Source organism: Engraulis encrasicolus, unplaced genomic scaffold (genome assembly GCF_034702125.1).
Source record: "Engraulis encrasicolus isolate BLACKSEA-1 unplaced genomic scaffold, IST_EnEncr_1.0 scaffold_32_np1212, whole genome shotgun sequence".
Lineage (NCBI taxonomy): Eukaryota > Metazoa > Chordata > Actinopteri > Clupeiformes > Engraulidae > Engraulis > Engraulis encrasicolus.
This window is the reverse complement of record NW_026945621.1, coordinates 223,151-244,113: the sequence shown is the minus strand read 5'-3', so window position 1 is coordinate 244,113 and position 20,963 is coordinate 223,151.

Sequence of the window (20,963 nt, the reverse complement as noted above, 5' to 3'; positions counted from 1 at the left end):
AAGCACGATTGCGTTTTGATCTTCCTGTTATTCTGCTTACCTTTTTCATGTATTGCGATCATGACCGAATCTGGTTACTTTCTCAGTGTCCCCACCGTTTGGCTCTGCGGTCTCGGTCAGCATATGCTCAACTTTGCGAGGCGACTCCTCTGCCAGTGATTGAACCTTTTCTATGGTCGTGCCCAGCGGTGCATGTCGTGCACGGTGAATTCCCAAAGGTGCTTGTGCCGTCGCTAATGAAGCACTGATGCTCTGAAGTCTACGCATTTCGCTGGGAGTAGGCGAAGTTGTGAATCACCTGGTACGTGCCATCCTTTCGATTTTTCCCTACTCCGCGTTTATTATGCATAGTGTTAATCAGGCGTTTCATTGTACTCTCTAGGTGTTGCCGGTTTTGCTCTGTTGCTGCTGCTGTTCTTGCCAACGCCAAATTCCACTGAGTGCTGCTTCGCTGGCTGGTGTAACCTTGAACTAGCCGCCTGCACTACGAGAGCCGTGACTGAAACACCAACCACTAAAGCACTGTGCTGTGAGTTTTCTTTATTTTCTTTAGTTTGATTTGTAGTGAGTGTGTCACGTGTGTTTGCATGGTGTAAGCCCTCCTTCATTTCTCAGTAGCTGGCCCCCTGCTGGCAGGCCTCAGCCCTGTTCATTTTGGTCCTCCCCTCCTAGCTCCCATACACGTCTTGTCAATTACTGTGGAAGTGTTGAGTGAGTGAGTGATTTAATGTTGTGAACGGTACCTTTTTAAAGACATTTGCAATTGTAATAAAAATAAAGTATACCATTTTGTATTTTTCTAACTTTGGTCTCTGGTGTCATTAGTCTACGAACCTTGCGTGTCCACATTGAAGTGTGTTCTGGGTAATACTCTAGGGGTGAGAGTCCCCTGGTGGCGTAGTCGTGCAATTGTCCTCTTTAAAGAAAAATCGAATTTTATTCAACCCTTTCAACTTTACGGCCAAGGCTACACAGGCTTTGCCTAAATGTGTCCTGAATGATCACCTTGATGTGTGACATTTGTTATTGCATTGGCCCAAATACAAAACGTGATTTAAGCATGTTCTAAAAATAGCGCTTTGAAAAATGTGACCGCGTCTTTCGCTGACTAGACAAAATAGCGGTAGAATGTTTTAACCTAGAAGATTTGGCCATCACTCCTCAAGGCAATTACAACTCTCAATAAGGTCAAGAAAATGTACTACTGTCCATATGTGGATTCTATCGCTCGGATATGGCGGCAATACATGTGCAAATGAAGAGCGATGCGTCTGTCTGGAGCAGAGATGCGTCGAGAATCTCTGTGCTGCGTAGCCATCTCTGCGCTCTGTTAGAAGGAGTGTTCATGGCTATTGACCCGAATGTGACATTGTGTTTTTGGTTTAAAATCGACTTATTTTCGCGGGCTATACAAAAAATAGCGCCAAAAATAATCTTTCCTAGTTTTCGCTGTGAATGTCGGCCGTGGTCTATCAGCCATTGTCAAAGCGGCGCGGGCACACAGCGTGAAGGTGGGAAACAAGTTACATCGACTTGTCGCTTGTCCTCCCTCAGTTTAGTCTCAAAAAGAAAACTTTGTTTTTTTTCCCATGGCCCCCTGTCAGCACCCGCTGAAACATTAACATAACACGTGGAAAATGAACGGCGATTTGACGAACCAACTTGTTAAGTTTTGGATGGTGCCGTCGTCAGACATCCAATGATAATCTGTGCGCAAGAAAGCGGTGCCTGTGTGCGCCTAACCCCCAAATGAGCTAAGAGAGGCGGAGAATCTTTGTGCCGCGTTACTATCTTGGTGCTCTGTTATAAAGAGTGCTCATGGAAATTATGCTGTGTTTTAAAACGTGTTTTATTAAAATGTGACCTGTGTATGCCTACCCTTGTCTTCTTATGTAAAACAACATTTTTATCTTGAAAAAAACGTTTCCCCCCCCAAAATTGAAGCAGTAAAAAAAAGGGGGGGGGGGGGGGGTCATCTTATATTCAGGATTGTCTTGTAGTCTGGCCATTACATTGGAGTGTAACATCACTGACACTTTGTGTGTGTGTGTGTGTGTGTGTGTGTGTGTGTGTGTGTGTGTGTGTGTGTGTGTGTGTGTGTGTGTGTGTGTGTGAGGAAGAGATGGTTAATGTTCATGCCCATGTGTTGTTGTGTATGCTGGCCTGTGGTGCGAGAAGGATGGGTGATGCCCAGGTTGGTGGGTGTGCGCATGTTTATATGCCCGCGTGATGTTTGTGTGCCGATGTGGCTCTTTGCTGTGGCACATTACAAAATGTGGCTCTTGGTCTCCGACTGGTTGGCCACCCCTGTGTTATGGCTTGTCATCATATTGGACTTTGGGGCCTTCATCACAGAAGAACCATTTTACTAAAGGCGGTGCATATCAGAGTGTTATTGAGCTTTGCCTTTGAACATTTGAAAGTCAAAAATGAGTTTTGAAAGTCTCTGCTTTCATCTGATGAGATTCAATTGCACCTGCTTTGATGCATGACTTCTGCTTCTGTCAGGTGAAGAAAGGGATAGTCCTTAAAACTTTATAACATGGTTTCCACAATTAAACATGGTGGTGGAAGCATCATTCTGTGGCAGCCTCAGCCACAGGAAACCTTGTTTGGGTGTATGGCACCATAAAAACAGAAGATTATGATAGAATGTGGAAGGTGACCATGCAAAAATATGCTCATAGAGGAAGCTAAGATCTTCACTGGATCTTTCAATAAGATAATAACCCAAAACTTTCATCCAAAATTGTTCAAATGTTCTTCAAGGTTACTAAAACCATGATCATGTTGTGGTTCAGATCTCAATCCTTTAGATAGTCTTTGAGGAGTGCTGAAAATTGATATCCATCCTCAACATCCATGCAATTTGGACCAGGTTAACTATTTGCAATGAAATAAATGGGCCAAAATCCCTGGTAGGGCATGTGCCAACATAATGAACAACTAATCAAAGTGCCTGATGTCAGTTTTGGTTCATAAATGGCACTCTATTGACTATTAATGATAAGGGGGCTAATACATTTGTCCTTTCCATTTTTAGCCTTTTTTGTTTAAACTCATTGTGAAAATGGAAAAATCCAAATTCAACCCATTGGACATTATCTTCACCAGTGTATTTGTTTCCAGAATAACAGAAACGATTCATAATGGTCCTTCTCACTGAGAAATCAAGAGAGATGTCTAATTTCAGGAGGGGGGCTAATAATATCGTCCTCAACTGTATGTACAGCGCAGCCAGAGGAGAGCAGAGAGAATCATTAAAGACCCACTCTCCATCCAGCTAACTCTCTGCTCAAACACAAGAACATACACATGCACATACAAACTGAGACACAGTAGAGCGGACAGCATTCCTACCAAAAAAGCAATGTTTTTTAACAGTTTCTTCCCAGCAACAGTGAGGCGGATGGCAAAAAGAACATTTAAAAAAAAAGAGTATTATTTTGATCTCTTTGATTTCTTTATTTTTATCACTTTCAGTTAGTTGGAAAATACCCTGGTCTCACAGGTTTTATTTTCATGAAGGCAAACAATAAGTCAAGTCGAGTCGGTTTTATTGTCAATTTCTTTACATGCACTGGTCATACAAAGAATTGAAATTGCGTTTCTTACTTTCCCATGCTGACATAGACAATTACACATAGATACTACACATACATTACACCTAGAGTACCTATACCATGAATGAACGAATAAATGAATGAATGATTTTATTTGACATCTTCAGTTCATATAAATAAAATAAATACACGATTGAGTTTCATATAAACCGTACACATACTTAAATTTAAAAAAAAAACAGAGAGTCAGGATAGCACAATAAAGCTCAGAAGCTTATTTCCATGTGGTCCTTGGCGTTTAGTGGTGTTAACCCTATCGCGCCGGACGCATCATATTTGTTTCAGCAAATTCAAAGCCCTCTCCCCGCTGTCACAAAAAAAAATCGATCTCAAAAACATCCTGCGTGTCATTTCCAAACGTCCTGCAGTACACGGAAACCGCCACAAGAGAGCAGCGGTCAACAACAAGTTGACCACAGCTCGGCGAAAATTGCAAAAATAGGGTAGAAGCGGTTTCCCTGACCGACGCTGAGATATCGTCAAATTGCAAAGGGTTTGTGTACAAATTTCCAAAATATAACTCTACATCCTTTAATTTGAACACTTGCTTTGTGCAATTAATCAAGGAAGAGTTTATATTTTTACACCGTGTTGCAGAGAGATCGTGCTAAAAGACAGGAAGGAAGTCAGCCATCAATGCATTTCGCCCATAGGGAAACTTACAAAGCATACCACGACGATCGTTTAACAAAACACACAAGTTGTTTTACTTCAAGACAAATATATTGCCTTAAGAAACAGGTTTTACTTGCAATTTTGAAAATGTAATGCAAAATGTTGAAATTATGATCTCGTAAAAAATGCATTGAAGTGAATGGAGAAATGGTCCAATTGCAGTAATGGACCCATATATTCAAATTACACATCAAAAATGAATAATGATCTATATTACACTCATAAATAGGTTGTTAAGCATTCGATCAGCTATGTTTTTACATAGATTTTAATAAATTACTCAACCAGGCTGTGAGAAATGTAAAATATGGTCCTGCTAAAACAAGGATAATCTAAAAAAAAAATGGCAGGATCTCACTAAATATTTAAAGGTAATCCTCAAATCAAATTGTATGACAACTTTTTTTAATAAAAAAAAGTTGTAAATGCATTAACCCTCTGGGCGCCACAGGCGACTTTTGTCGACGAGATTGATTACAACGGCCGTTTTTTTCAAATAGGATATCAAATGTAGTTCAACTTCCACTCCATTGGGTGGCAGACATGTAGTACTTCAGTTCTAAACACATTGGGACGCCTTATATGGTATTTTGTTTAAGAAAACTACAAAACTACAAACCTCGGACATTGCGGAAGTACTTCTCCCCTGTGAAACAACGCGAAAGACGGAAGCAGCCTTGTAGTGACATTACGTGGATAATTCTACTGAATAAACGACCAAATGCACTCAAATGGTAACTTGTCATGATTGTACATATGTATTCATCATATATTTCGCCCCTAAATGAGGTAATATGCAAACAGGAGTGTATTTTCTGCCGCGTTATACTTCCCATGTTACTGTTGCCTGAGGGAAACTATCGACAGCCTATTCGTCGATCATGGGGACTGTAACAAGAAAACCCTTCATTCATTCACTTGTAAGTACACAATAGAAGTGTTCGTTTCTGCAGGAGACTTGTATATTGAGGAAGGGAAGGTTTTTTCCGATCAAGATGCGAGGTAATTTCATGCTGCTTTGTAGGCTATACTGTCGCTATGCAAGCGACGTTCATTGCAACGACAGGGGAATGATGCAACGCGTCGTAATTTGCCTGTTACAGAGTCAATATTCAACATCTGGAGGGTGACAGTGGTCAGGATGTTTGTAGAAGAGCTTGTATACTAAGTAGAAAAGTAAATGAAGACAAAAGAAGTGCGCATATTCCTGCCAACAGTGGGGGATGGAGTGAGAGGAGTATGCGCCCGAGACACAGAGGTCTCGTGCGCATTCTACTCGGTGCAAAACGGAAGCATAGTTCACGCTACTCCACACTGTTCCTGCCGACTGCAGGTCTAAATAAATAGCAATGCTATTCTAATGATATAATAATAGTAATAATTATGTCCAATTGCGACCTGACTGAGTCTATTTGCAACAAAAAAGTGTGATACCAGCTGGGGTTTGGTGCATCAGAAAGACATGGGCGATATAGGCTAGGTAACCAACCCCCCCCCCCCACACACACACACACACACACACACACACACTTTCCTTATATCACCTATTTGTATATCAGTAAATGTAACACTGGGTTTGAATAGATATTTGCACAAGTTTTTAGACATGTAGCCCATACCCAGAGTCCTTCAGGGTGTACGCTGATAGGCCTACTGTAGGCTACTGTAGGCCTGCTGTACTTGGTTCAAAGACACACAAATGGACAAAATGCACATAATACCCCTAGTGTGGATAGAATATGTATGCTGGGCATTGCTCTGAAGGGTGTCCATGCACTAAAAAATAACTTGTCACCTTCATAGACCAGTCCCTACAGGCAAAACGGCAACCGTCCATTCACTTGTGTTTGTCACTATGCTACATTGTTGCACTATATTAGTTACAAATTACACTTTTAGTGTACAATTTATTGCTTTCTAGACCAAAATGTATTCACAGAACATAATAGTGAAGGTGTCTGGGGAAGTTTTATAAATTAAATTAGATAAATTATTAAAAATATTTTGAAAATATGCAAAAATATCCAATAACTCATTATAAATTCAAAATGGCCGACACCATATGACGTCATAATATGCAAATTAGATGGGATAATTTATTCCCAAAATAAACTTTGGGTCATCCTCAATATTTGTCTCATTAATTGTCAGGCTCTATCTATTACCCATGTTAAGCCACAGCCTTTTGAATATGACATGTCAAAATTATCAGTTTTGGGCAAAAACCTGTGGCGCCGAGAGGGTTAAAAGTCATTTTTCAAGTGTCATGAAATTGGACTTTTCATTTCTTTAAAGCCTGATGCATCATATATGATGCATTAAATATCTCAGTGACCTTAACAAAATTTTGATTTTTAAAAAACATTTCTTATAAGGGACCAATATTGAAGTAAATTCCAAAAAAATTTAATTTTCTCTCATTGCTTTCATGGTTCAGATCTCACAGGGTTAATGGCAACAGTTGTTAAAATGACAACAGTAGCACTGGGACCAAACTAAAACTATAACACATTAAATACATAGCATACACATAACACATATTCTTTCCACTTGAAATTATATACTACACTGACTGATCACTAAATAAATGTTCAAAGCCCATTTAAAACCATCTAGGCTATTGATCATCTTAATATTACCTGGTAACATATTCCACAAACTAGATGCAACATATACAAATTAGTCCTTCCCTATTTTAGTATTGACTCTTGGTGGAACAAAGTCTGTGGAACTCCCCCTAGTGGAGTAACTGTGGACATTCCTCACTCTATTAAAAACGTAATTACACTATACTAAAACCTGGGCTTTTGTTCAACTTTATTCTAGATCCAAACAAAATGGACTCTGTTTTTCCTAGATGAAGAGAAAGCCTATTAATTGCTATGTCATGGTCTCTCTCCCGACCCCAGTCCACTAGCACTTACTGCTTTCAATTATTCCTCCTGCTCACTCTGCTCTGCTTCATTGTGACACCTGTGCTCACTCTAATCTGCTCATTCCTACACCTGCTCTCACTCTCCCTCCTCATTGGCCAGCCAGCTGCACCACATTCACTCTGCAATTAACCCCTGTATTTAAAGCTCTGGTTTTCAGTTCCTCTCCGTCAGACCGTCTTCGAACACACTCCAGATTCCTGTTCCCTGGCAATTCAACTCTGACTCCTGTTGATGAACCCGGACCCGCTCTGAAACCCTGCCTGATCTCCACTCCCTGAAAGCCGACCTGCCTTCTGTCCTCGACACCTTCTCCATCCTCTAGCCCGGTAATTCTGACCTGCCTTCTGCCTTACGACAACGAGTTTGACATTACCCTGAACTGTGCTTCTGCCCCTGTTAATTTGCCCTGTTGTGTGTGTGTTCCCCCCACCAGGACTTCCAGACCCTCCACCACCGGCTTCTGCGACGCTTTTCTGCAACTGGGGGGGCACACACACACAGGCTTCTGGACGCCTGGACTCTTCCACTTCCCTTTTCCCCAAAAGTAAAATAAACCATCTAACGCAACTGTGGTCCTCCTCTTTCTGGTCTGTGACATGCTAACCACTTACTGACATTAAAAAGCTCGCTACTTAGTGTTGATTCAACCATGGTTTTATCCTTGTGTTAAAACACAAGTGCAGAATCATCAGCAAATAAAAGTAATTCACATGAGCAGACTGATTTAAGATCATTAATATATAAAAGAAAAAGAAGAGGGCCCAAAACACTCCCCTGAGGGACCCCACACTTCACAGTTTCTGGCTGGGATAAAGTTCCCCCAACATCCACCACTTGTATCCTATTCATCAGATATGACTCAAACCATTTTACTGCTGTGCTATTGAACCCTATAGCCCTCAATTTTGATAGTAGAATCCCATGGTCAACAGTATCAAATGCCCTCTGCAAATCCAGCATGACCATGCCACAGAATTTGCCCTGGTCAACCTCCTTTCTAATGTAATCAGTTAGATATAATAGACATGTGTCGGTGGAGTGTGATTTCCGGAATCCTGATTGCAGTTCGTATAGAAGGTTGTGAGATAAAAGATATTTGTTGACCTGCTCAGATACCAATCTCTCAATTAGTTTTGATATTGTGCACAGAATGGAGACTGGTCTATAGTTGCCATGATCTAATTTACTCCCTTGTAAAGTGGAATCACTTTAGCCAGTTTCAGATCCTTTGGGAAGTGACCATTTTCAATAGACAAGTTAATGATGTTTATTACACTTGGAGTAATGCTCTCCGCAGCATCTTTCAAGAATCCAGATGGAATATTATCAAGACCTGTAGCTTTATAGCCATCTAACTTTTTGAGTTTTTTAAGTACGTCAATCTGATACCTTGTCTAAAGAGAATGCATTTGGCTGAACCCCTTGCTGTAAATAAAATTCAGAAACTTTACTTTCTTCGAATTGTTCAGAAATAGCTTTTCTGCTTAGCTTTTCAACCAGCTTACTAGCAATTGTAGAAAAATATTTGTTAAATCTGATATAATTGTATTACCAAGGTCTAAACTTATATTGCATGTTTTGGTTTTCAACCTCTTATTACATCCCAACACTTTCAATGAACTCCAAAGTTTTTTTGCGTCATGTTTATGCAATTTTCTCATTAAAATAGGTTCGTTTAGAACAATCCACTAGTCTATTCACTTCATTTCTCATTTTTTTATACTCTATCCAACTCTCATTATCCTTACTTTTCCTAACTTGATCATATAATCTATTTCTGCTCCGTATGGCCTCGAGTATCCCATCATTTATCCATGGTTCTGTTCTCTGTTTCACTCTAACTTCTCTAAAAGGAGCAATCTTGTTTATGGTTTGCAAAAATAATACTTTAAAAAAATGCCAAGTCTGATCAACATCTTTACATTGAATCAAAGATGACCAGTTCACTTCATTTAAACAATCAGAAAGTGCCTCTTTGCTATACCCCTTCATAGATCTAATTTTCATGGTGTTGTGAGCATTAAACACAGTTTTCTTTACTTTCCTAGTGCAATAAATCATAGAGTGGTCACTTAAGCCATAGTGTATTACTCCACTGTTTAAAATTCTTGATTTCTTAGAAACTAGAATAAGGTCAATCTTGGTTTGAGAAGACATGCAAACGCGAGTCGGCTCTTTAACCAGCTGGTGTAGGCTACGGCTACTACAAAAGTTCTTCAAAGCTTTAGACATTGAAAGTTCATCTCTGGCAACGTCCGTATTAAAATCCCCCAGCAATAAAACTTCAGAATTTATGAAATCCACACATTTCAACCATACATTGTCCAACAGTTCATAAAAGTTCGACTGGTCAGGAGGCCGGTAACAAACGCCAACTAATATTGGCTTGCTTTTAGGCAGCAGGATGTTGGTTGAAACAAATGTCCGATCTTAGATACATACATACGCCCCCTCCTTTTCGGTTTCGATCATTTCTAATTAAGCAGTACTTCTCTATTTCAATCTCGGCGTCGTTTATCGATTCATCTAGCCACGTCTCCGAAAAGCTTAAAAGTCCCACCTTGTTATTTTTACAAAGAAGTCTGATCTCGTTAATCTTGGGTAGAAGACTCCGTATGTTGAGATGCAGCTTTTGTAAGCCCCGATTTGATAGGAAAGAGTCTAAATTTGGCGTATCTCGACAGGTGTACAATTTGTCCGAGGTTACCTGGGCTGCGCGTCTCTGAGTCCCCTGCGATACCTGCGTTTCGATGATTCCTCTACGAGGAGACAGATTTTGTCCTGCTCCCTTCGTTAATCCACTTTCCCCTGCAATGCTTTCTCCCAGGCCAGGCAGGCCTACTCCACTAGCTTGCCCCCCGAATCCATGCTGCCCCGTGCAATCTCTGCGTTCATCACAGCCCTCTCCAGATTACTGCCGTACTCCATTTTCCACCCCGTCAGAACCAAACTTTCCGCGCCTCCCTGTGCAGGTGATTGGCACACCGCGTCGGTCGTAAAACCCTCCAGGCAGCACATCTCCAATATTAATTCCACTGGTGTTTTCTATCACTGCTATTTCCAGTTTTCCCTCCAGTTTACATCCAACTGGGATAGGGCATTGATGTATATCCCCAGATAAAAGTAAGCACAGGCAAATTATCAAATCACCACCGTCCACCTGTGGCTTCACGGTAGTCGTGGACTTGGTGTTGCGCTTGGTTGCATACCAGCCCGGGTACAGGACATTTTCCCTCACAGACATATACCCCGGCGCCGACAAGAGTGGCAGCATGTTTCAGTAGCTCCTGTGTTGTCTTGTCTGTGTTTGTCTTTTTCATCTCAGTTTCTTCTTTTTTTTTTAACTTCTTGTGTCAAGAAGGGATTTTTATTTCTATCCCATGGATATGGATAATTTTGTGCAACATTCTGGTAACAGTAAACTTGTTTACACAAGGAATCAGCTGGTTGTATTGTGCAAGTTTGCCAGCGGAGCAGTGAACGGCGATATACCCCAGGAACTTTTCTGCTTTCGTGGAACCAGAGCTGGAGTCGCAGTCAAAGACAGGCGAAAGGAGAAGAAATGGAGATACAAGCCTCTTTCCCTGCAATCGTGATGGGAAATGTGAACTCGCTGAACAACAAAACCGACGAGCTGACTGCCCTGGTAAGAAATCAAAAGCTGTTCAGAGAATCGAGTCTGATCTGCCTCACTGAAACATGGCTGAATAGTCTCACTCCTACTGCTAATGTTGACTTACCGGGCTTCAGCACAGCCAGACTGGACAGAGACAATGTACTCTCAGGGAAAAAGAAAGGAGGTGGACTGATCATGTACATTAACAACAAGTGGTGCCATCCTGGACATGTCACTGTGAAGGAAACGGTTTGCAGTAAAGATGTGGAGCTACTGGCCGTCAGCCTACGTCCCTACTACACCCCAAGAGAATTTTCTCATGCCATAATCATCTGTGTCTACATCCCACCGCGAGCTGTTCCAGACATTGCCTGTGACATCATTCACTCAGCTGTTGCAAAGCTACAAACACAGCACACTTTTTTTGCCATAACTGGAGATTTTAACCACGTAACCCTTGATTCCACCCTCACTAACTTCCACCAGTTAGTTGACTGTGCAACAAGAAAGAACAGAACAATCGACCTCCTGTATGCAAACGTGAAGGATGCCTACAGTGCCACCCCCCTTCCCCCACTGGGCTCCTCTGACCACAACCTGATCCATCTCCAGCCTTTGTATGTCCCCAAAGTACAGAGACTTCCAACTACCACACGCACTTTCAGGGAATGGACACCAGTAGCAGAGGAGACGCTGAGGGACTGCTTCGAGATCACAGACTGGCACTTACTACAGGGCAGTGATGACCTGGAGGAGGCCACAGCATGTACAACAGATTACATCAACTTCTGCATGGACATTGTTGCACCAACCAAGACTGTCCGCTGTTACCCAAATAACAAACCCTGGGTAACCAGTGAGGTCAAACAACTCCTCAATAGGAAAAAGAAACTTTTCAAGGAGGGTAACTTGACAGAGCTGAGGAGCATACAGCGAGAGCTCAAAAGCACCCTCAAGGAGGCCAAGGTGGCATATGGGAGGAAAGTGGAAAAGAAAATGAGCGACAATTCCAGAGAGGCTTGGCAGGGGCTTAGAAACATCACCGGTTGTGGGAAGAAGAGATGCATGGTTGATGGCGACCCATCAATGGCCAATGACCTAAACCAGTTTTACAACCGGTTTGGCAACTTTGGCACTGGGGGAGGTCACTCAGTTGTCACCTCTCAAGCTCCCTCACCTCCCCAGCCCATACTTGACAACGACTCTGGCAACGACCCTCAAAAGATTACTTTTCAGCAGGCTCCGATCTCCCTCACTCTGAACCCCCCACTCTCAGCGACACTCCACCCTGTGACAAATACATGGACACTACATCTACCCATCCCCCAGCTCTGCCTATGGCCTCCACCCCCACCATCTGCAACTCTGCCATAGCACCCCCACTGATGGACACAGCAGGCCCACCAACCCCCACTGTCGCTACCCCCCGCTCCAGTCCCTCACCTCTGCCACTGGAAACAACTTACCCACCACCACCACCCACCCCTCCCACCCGCCCAAACCTCATTCGACCACAGCCATCACTGACTATCACCTCTGAACAAGTCAGAGGTGTACTGAAAAAACTAAAATCCAAGGCAGCTGGCCCTGATGGCGTTTGTGCAAGACTGCTCAAGACATGTGCTGAGGCATTAGCTGAGCCATTAAATCACCTGTACAATAGGAGTCTGCAGGAAGGAAAGGTCCCCACCATGTGGAAAACATCATGCCTGATACCCGTCCCAAAGAAAGCACACCCCAAGGAACTCAACGATTACAGACCGGTTGCCCTCACCTCACATCTAATGAAAACATTAGAACTGGTGCTGCTGCACTACCACCTCAAGCCTCAGGTACGACGACTGGATCCTCTGCAGTTTGCCTACCAAGAGAACGTGGCAATGGAGGATGCTATTCTGTATCTCCTCCACAGGATACATTCTCACTTGGACAAGGGTGGCTGTGCTGTGAGAATCATGTTTTTTGATTTCTCCAGCGCTTTCAACACTATTCAACCACTGCTGCTGAGAGATAAACTGGTGCAGATGGGAGTGGAGCCTGGCCTGGTGACCTGGATCACTGACTACCTCACGGAACGACCCCAGTTTGTAAGGATGGGTGACATCACATCTGAGACAGTGGTGAGCAGCACAGGAGCGCCACAAGGAACGGTGCTTTCCCCCGTACTGTTCACTCTGTATACAACAGACTTCAGCTACAACTCTGCGACATGCCACATGCAGAAGTTCTCAGACGACACTGCAATTGTGGGGTGTATCAGAGACGGCCAGGAGGAGGAGTACAGGGGACTGGTTGACGACTTTGTGGGATGGTGTCAAAACAATCAGCTGCACCTGAACACCACCAAAACCAAGGAAATGGTGGTTGATTTCAGGCGCTCCATCCCACCCTTGGTGCCTGTCTCTATTGGGGGAGAGAAAGTGGAGACTGTCAGCACTTACAAGTACCTAGGAGTGCACCTCGACAATAAACTGGACTGGTCCACAAACTCAGATGCACTCTACAGGAAAGGCCAAAGCAGGCTCTATTTCCTCAGAAGGCTGAGGTCCTTCAATGTCTGCAGCCGACTTCTGCTTATGTTCTACCAGTCTGTCATGGCCAGCGTGCTCTTCTTTGCTGCGACGTGCTGGGGAGGAAGCATCAGGAAGAGAGATGCTGGACGCCTTGACAGACTGGTGAGGAAGGCGGGATCAGTGGTGGGCATGGAACTGGAGACACTTACCTCAATAACCGAGAGCAGAACACTGAGCAGACTAGACTCTATTATGGACAATCAGCATCACCCCCTTAACGCCACCTTCACTAACCAACTGAGACTGTTCAGTCACAGACTCCATGCTTTCACCTGCAAGACTGAGACTAAGGAAGTCCTTTGTCCCATGGGCAATTCAGCTGTTTAACAACACACAGAAGGACACTAAGAAGAACATCATCATAGGGGACTGGACTGCCTGAGATGCCAGAGCTGGCCCAGCCCGGGAAACCTCTTGGTGTGTGTGTGTGTGTGTGTGTGTGTGTGTGTGTGTGTGTGTGTGTGTGTGTGTGTGTGTGTGTGTGTGTGTGTGTGTGTGTGTGTGTGTGTGTGTGTGTGTGTGTGTGTGTGTGTGTGCTGTCCAATAACTGCACTAAGGAACGTTTGACCCTTGATCACTGGACATACTTGTTTTTCCTGCTTACCACAAGCAAAGACTGTGATCTGGCGGAGCTGGCCCAGTTACTGGGGAACCTATTTGTGTGTGTGTGTGTGTGTGTACACTAATACACTTACCTGTACTGCACTGTGACATTGTGAGATTTTTCAACCCCTATCATACTCTGTACACTGCCTACTTCTACATACTATACTATATCATAGATGTATCCATCAACACTTGTTCCAGGTCATGTCTACCTTAACTGACAGAGTATGTTTTTTTTTTCTGCATTGGTCTATCCCAACTCACAGAATGTCTTTTTGCACAATTACCTTTTCTACTTTTATTATCTCTACTATTTTATTTTATTTTCCCCGCCCTGATGACTATTCCTGTGTTATTTGTGTCTTGAAATGTCCATGTGGGCATTTGTGTATTTGTGTATTTATGTAAGCTACTGGATACCTGAATTTCCCCCTGGGGATCAATGAAGTTACTCTACTCTACTCTACTCTACTCTACTCTACTCTATAAAGTACAAGACTGGGTAACAGCAGACATACATAGAACACATATTAAGAAGAGGCATTGTTGTGCATTTCCAGTGATGTCCTCTTGAGACGATACTGACATGGTGATAGCAGTATTGTGAAGTAATAGTAAGCAATTGCAATGTGCAATATTTACAACTAGTCAGTAGCTAGTTTTCCAGTACAGTCATTCACGTGACAGGCATGAAGCAGCAACAGCATGTGTATGTGCATGTGTTTCTGAGTTAGTTCTGTCAGATCCACTCTAGTCAAAAATGAGACGGGAAACAGAGATATATTTCAGAAGCTTTATTTCTGAAAGCATACATTTGTGTTTGGGGGTATGGCTCTGTTCGGAGGAAGTTCCCTGGCGTCTCCATGAGCTCCATGAAAGCCAATACAGGGAACAGCAGCATCCTCAGGTTGTGTGCCTTCCATTTAGCTGGAAAGGCGAAATGCCCCCTAGAACAGAGCAAGCAACAACAACAACATGACATTGTTTGACAATGATTAGACTGGTGGAGCAGGGGAAGTGGTGGGAGCAAAACAAGCAGCGAAAAGCAATGACAGGAAAACAAATTCGGTAGTTTAAATAAAGCGCGCCAAATGTCAGCATCCAATTGTGGGCTGCAGCTGATTAACCAAAGCGCAGCTGATTAGTGGAGAGTTGTATGGGTTGGGTCGGCGTCAGCCAGTAGGCAAAAGGGCGCGTTGACTACGTGGTCTGCCAGAACTAACGCAGGTTGCTCAATTTATTTGTGTGTGTGTGTGTGTGTGTGTTTGTTTTGAGTTAGTGCAAGTACAATGTGCATTCACAATTCAGTGTTGAGGGGGGCTATCAGTGATAGGAGGGCGGGTTAAGTGTTAGTGTTCAGCATCCTGATTGCTTGGTGTATGAAGCTCTTTGCCAGCCTGGTGGTACGGGAGCGGAGGCACCTGTACCTCTTTCCAGAGGGCAGGAGACTGAACAGTTTGTGTGCAGGGTGGCTTGTGTCCTTGGTGATCATCAGTGCTTTGTGGGTAAGGCGGGTGGTGTAAATGTCCTGTAGGGAGGGTACAATGATCTTCTTCACTGTGCTCACAATGCGCTGAAGCGTCTTCCTGTTTTGCTCCGTGCAGCTTCCTCCCCACACAATGATGTAGCTGGTCAGGATCATAGAGGTAGAAATAACACTATAACACTAGAGGGGACACGCCAATTCACGACAGCAACGGAAAAGGTAGGTAAGCGCTTGACAGCCCATGTAGATGGACAGAGGACGACCCGTTTTTCTGAGAAATACCGCGATGTACTTTTAAAGCATCAAGTGACACACTAAACAACCCAATATTTGAAATGACCATACATACTTCTACACATATCACTGAACTCTGTGAAAAAAGAACAACGCTAATGATTTCGCTAGCTCTTCGATCCAACATTTAAAATATTGACCGTGTGTATATGCATACAATTTCATTGGGAAAAGTAGTTTTCTTTTTGTTTTGGTCAGATGCGGCATCAGCCTCCAGTCACTTCTTAGACCAAGGCTACCTACAGTGAATGGCGGCCGGGAGTTGCCACAAAAAAGGGGACGGGGTCACCTCTAGTGTTATTTTCTACCTCTATGGTCAGGATACTCTTGATGGTTCCTCTGTAGAATGGAACGAAACACAGAAGAGAAGGCTGGACACCACCTGACGACATCTGCTTCTGGCCTAGGGCTACAGCTACCTACAAATGTGGTTGAGGAAGACACCTCCTGTGCATGCATGATGAATGTGAATGTGTATTCCCTATGTTTGTCTAGTAATTTATACAATAAAGATGTTTGTGTCACAAGTCTTATTTTCTCTCGCTGACCCATGGGCACCGGAGGAGGTGCGACAGGCAGCAATGCCCAGCAGGTATTAACAGCTACCTGTACAGTCCTTGTCATGATGGAGGGTGTAGCACTTGCCTTCTTCAGTTTGCGAAAGAAGCAGAGGTGCTGTTCGTCCTTCTTTGCCATTGATGATGTGTTTGTGGCCAGGAGAGGTCGTCTCTCCACAACATCACCGTCGATGGTCAGTGGTAGCAGTTGTTTTTAGCCCCTCTGAAAGTTTACGCCAATCTCCTTGGTCTTGTTGACATTCAGCAGGAGGTTGTTGTCCATGCACCATCTGGCCAGAAGGCCTACTTCTTCCCTACAGTGAGTCTCGTCACCCTTAGTGATGAGGCCCACCAGTGTTTTATCGTCCGCAAACTTCACTAGATGGTTAGTGCTGTGGGTCATGTATCAGCAGCATGAACAGCAGGGGGCACACACTTGCGGGGTTACTGTATCGTGAATTAGTGTGTCAGTAACAATAAAAATAATTGTATTTGTATAGCTCTGTATCATACAAGGGATGCAACTCAAAGTACTTAACACATTGACTACCAGTGGTGTTTTCAGAATCATGTCGTAGCATTCCAGCGTTCTAAACCACTTTTAGGTGTTTTTTGTACAGTCATAGCATATTATGTGATAGGGCCACCGAAACATGCTATGGCTCATTTGAAAGTGAGCCTTTCACCTCTTTGTACTTGAAAACCGCTTGTCTGTACTTGCTTTCATTGCAGAGCTATCGTGTGTTAAACCAAGGCCGGTATCTGCCCAAATCACCATGGAATGGAGATATTGAGGCTTTTGTCAATCATGTGCCGTTTCAGAATCTGGCGCTTCTTCTTCTTGTTATGAAATGAATCTTGCGCTTTTTCACGGAGACAAATATATACTAGACACATCTCTCCTGCTCTGCCACCTCCCCCTCCAAATGTATCAACCAACCACAACGCATTTTTGCCTCCGGAAGTACGTTTCAGTACCTTATGCAGTCTGTTCCTGCACAACTAATCTTTGCACACACCACACGAAACGGGTCGTAGTCACACCACCACACGCAGTAGGCAAAACATAATTAACTAGAATGGGCACTCGGTAGAGCGCAAACCTTCGCCTACGCCACTAATTTTTTTCTGGCCATCTTCAGAGTGTGGGGCATAACATTTTGGTGTTAGTTTCATTGAAATCGGACCGGAATATCGTAATATTACATTTTTGGCCCAGTCTTGACCTCTTATTCAATTCAGCATGCACACGTTGTTCTGGCATATAGTGCTTGGCAAAGAAAAACGTTTTTGACCTTTTCGTGACCTTGACCTTTGACCCAATCACTCCCAAAAAGTAATCAATTGTTCCTTGGGTCATGACCAATCATCCCACTAAATGTCATAAAAATCGGCTCAATTTACGTTTTTGACCTTTTCGTGACCTTGACCTTTGACCCAATCACTCCCAAAAAGTAATCGATTGTTCCTTGGGTCATGACCAATCATCCCACTAAATTTCATAAAAATCGGCTCAATTTACGTTTTTGACCTTTTCGTGACCTTGACCTTTGACCCAATCACTCCCAAAAACTAATCAATTGTTCCTTGGGTCATGACCAATCATCCCACTAAATTTCATAAAAATCGGCTCAGTTCTGTCTGAGTTATACGAAGTACAAACAAACATTTTGACCTTGACCTTTGACCCAATCACTCGCAAAAACTAATCGATTGTTCCTTGGGTCATGACCAATCATCCCACCAAATTTCATAAAAATCGGCTCAGTTCTGACTGAGTTATACGAAGTACAAACAAACATATTCACAAATAAATAAATAAATACACAGCGGTCAAAACATAACCTTCTGGCGAAGGTAAAAAACACCATCAACAACAAAATCTGTTAATCGGATGCATTAATGTCTCCGATCCTGTGGGGAAACAGCAGTGCTGTGCCATGCATGCATACATGCTACTGTTTACATAGCAATGCAAGCTTCACCGACAGTAGCAGCCAGCTCCTCTTGCTCACTACAGCGTCAATTTCATCATGGGGGTAATAAAAGAACAACTTTTACAAGAATCCAACTTATCTGGTTGCCGATCAAATCCGAGGTAATGGTAATAATCCAATCATAGTTCACCATGTGTAGGGCAGTAGGATCTGGCCAAGGTTTGCATTATTCCCCAGGTGTGTTCAGTCGAAGTGAAAGTGTTGTCTTCTGTACTAATTATTGTGTGAAGCATATTATAAAGCGCCATAGAGTGGACGCTGATTGTAGCCTACTGTAGCACTAAGGAAACAACATACAAGCACGATCCTTGTGTTTATAAAGATGACAGCATCGATCGCAGACACTTGTGTAGGCTACACAGAGAGGGGAAAGGGCGCAACAGTGACGTAACCGACGCAGACCAACAGTTCCATACAGTAGGCTACAGTTATGAAAAATATTCTTGGGTTGGCGCCGATCCTGGCGTTGTGATTAAAATGTCCAGATGATGACACACACTTTTGACTGTCATCTATGTCTGTTCTACGTATCACAGAGCTCCCAAAAACACACACAATAAGCATGTAAGTGTCTAATTATGAAAAATGCAATAAAAACTCAAAAACGGGTTTTCCAGTTATGGGAGCCAACGCATGGGAAGTAAAAACGGGTTTTCCCGTGGTTTGGTAGTCAATGTGTTAACAAATGAGAAAAAAAGAACATAATTGTTAGAGATGGATTTAAAAGGAGAGGAAGAGAGGAGAGGCAGAGATAGCAGGAAGGCAGAGGAAGAAGAGATAGAAAGAGATTGTAGAGTCATAGGGTCAACGTAGGTTAGGACCGGGATTCTTAGATGCGTAAGGTCCATAGTGGCTGGGTCTAGCATAAGTCATAGATAGTCACACAGAGATTGGGCGCTCAGATGCGGCCCCTAGTGGCATCAGGGGTGAGGAAAAACTACCTTTCGCTTGAATCATAGTTTGTAGGGGGAAAAAAAGGTTAATGAGGTCTGAGAAAAAAAAAACCTATAGCCAGGAAGAAACCTCAGGCAGAGACCAGCGGCCACCTAGGGGAGCCCCCTGCCAGGGCTGGTCGTGAGCAGTAAGTACTTTCAGTGATTTTTAATGCACCAATCTGAAATAATTCCTACATCACATTGCAGTCTGTATTTATCCTTAATTCTGTTTGGGTTCAATTACTGTAGTATTCCTTTTTTCCCCCTATTTTATTTTCTGATGGTTTACTGAATGGATCATGGATGAGAAACAGAGCAGTCAGGATAATGATGAGTTTAAAGGCTTACCTATGGGCAGAGGCAAAGGTGTTCATTTTGGTGGTCTGAACACATTTACTATGGGAGTGAGGGTGCAGGTGGTCTCCAAGGACATGTTAGTGATGGTAGGGGCATAGTGTCAGCCCGAGCTGGTCGCCTAGTGAACAGTTCTGAAGGGAGGATGCACACACTTCTACTCCAATGAGTGATAGCATTGCCATGCAACACCTGACTGATATGGTAAGCCGATTAGTAGAGAAGATAGGCAACTGAGGTAGCTCAGCTTTATTCTTCTGGATTTACTGATCGCACTCATGCACCTGACACACCCATGACTGACAAACCAGTGAGTGTAGACACTATGCATCAAAACACTTTGGTTATGGATAGCCATAACCAAAGCTAACATTAGGAAGCAGCCCTACACGACAGCTGAGAAAACAGATGAGATACAGGGTAGGCTTTTGGGAAGGGCAAGACACATAGTCAAAGTGGCTCTGAGGAGTAATGACACACTTGATGCGAAGATGTCATATATGATGTTCTACGTCAGCCAGTCCTCATCAGTCCTCAAGATTTTTACACCACACCACACCGTACTACAGCTAATGTACCTCTCGGGATGTTACAGCAGCAAATTGTCGCGGGCAATGGTCCTCATTCAATTCTATGCGCAATGCCCAGGAGGAGGAGCAATATACAGCTCCAGGCCACTCTATCAGAATAGCATGAAAAAGTTGATTTATTTCCATGATTTCATCAATAACTGTCATGGATTTTTGATTCATGACCCAGTTTTTTTAAACTATTACAATCATTAAATTGTTTATTACCTCCGCCAGGAGGTTATGTGATCGCCTGGGTTTGTGTGTGTTCTGTGTTTGTTGTCTGTGTTTGTTAGTTCGCTGCTATTCCACTGCCTGCCACAAGGTGCGCACGGTGAGCACTGAGCAGAGGCGTGCCTGCGCCTGTCTCAGCAAGGAACAGGGAGAGACTCTCTCCTTCACCGCCAGCTCCAACACCAAGTGCATTTCACCCAAAAAGTTGTTCATCTGCAGGCAGCCTTCATCCGCAGGCAGAAATCAGTCCTGTCAAATGTATTACCAACGCTACCAAAAATATTCAATTTGGTATGTGTGGCCTAGGCTATGTTATCATTGCTGGTGCGAGAAGGACAGTGACCACCCCCGCAGATCGTTTAGGTTCACAATGCTGTCGAATTAATTACGTTGTCAAAAAATATGGAATAGGCCTATGTGATCGTGTAAGTTCACAATGTTGTTGTGGACTGTGACTTAGGTTCACAATCCTGTCGAATTAATTAAGCTACCGTTGCCAAAATAATTT